Source organism: Arachis ipaensis, chromosome B03, assembly GCF_000816755.2.
Source record: "Arachis ipaensis cultivar K30076 chromosome B03, Araip1.1, whole genome shotgun sequence".
NCBI classification, from domain to species: domain Eukaryota; kingdom Viridiplantae; phylum Streptophyta; class Magnoliopsida; order Fabales; family Fabaceae; genus Arachis; species Arachis ipaensis.
This window is the reverse complement of record NC_029787.2, coordinates 124,822,075-124,822,783: the sequence shown is the minus strand read 5'-3', so window position 1 is coordinate 124,822,783 and position 709 is coordinate 124,822,075.

Genomic DNA, 709 nt, shown 5'->3' with positions numbered 1-709 from the left:
ATTTTTATAATTTATTAGGAAAAAATAAAAATATCTTTTTATCATGGTTACTGTATGTCTCGAGAGTTACCTGAAATGTTGACTTGGGTCTGAACGTGAGATCTAGATCCCTTGGCATGACAGCGTCCGACTTTTTTAGTGCCGAGGTGTTGCCTGTCCGAGTTCCTCGTGAGGAAGTGGGGGTGGTACCTATAAGAGACTCCAATGGTTAAGTCAGCAAGGGTTTTAGGCAAATTTTTAGTAGAATAGAACGTGTATATACCTTTGTTGGAGTAGTTCCATCTTTATTGACGATGGATAACCGTTCCCTTCATCTTGGGAGTTTGTTAGAATCTATCTTTTAGAAAAAATAAAGATAGTTGAAGAGAATTGGGAGACAGTTACTTACTTAGATAAGTATAAGATGTCCCTTCTCATCGTGTCCGACTTCTTTAAAGAGGTTCGATATACTGTAAAGACTATCCTCTTACGTGGGTCTTTCATTCTTATTGGACGGTTTTTGTATTTTGAGTCAGAGTATAAACAATTATCTTATCTCAAGTGAAAAATAGAAAGAAGTTGAACAACATATTTTTCATTTCCAAACGAGGTTTTTTGTTTTGTTTGTTTTTTCTTCAAATTATTTAAAATTAAAAATACAAAATTAAAGACAACTGAATTTTGAAATTTAATAAATTTAAAAAGATAATTTTTGTCAAACATACAAATA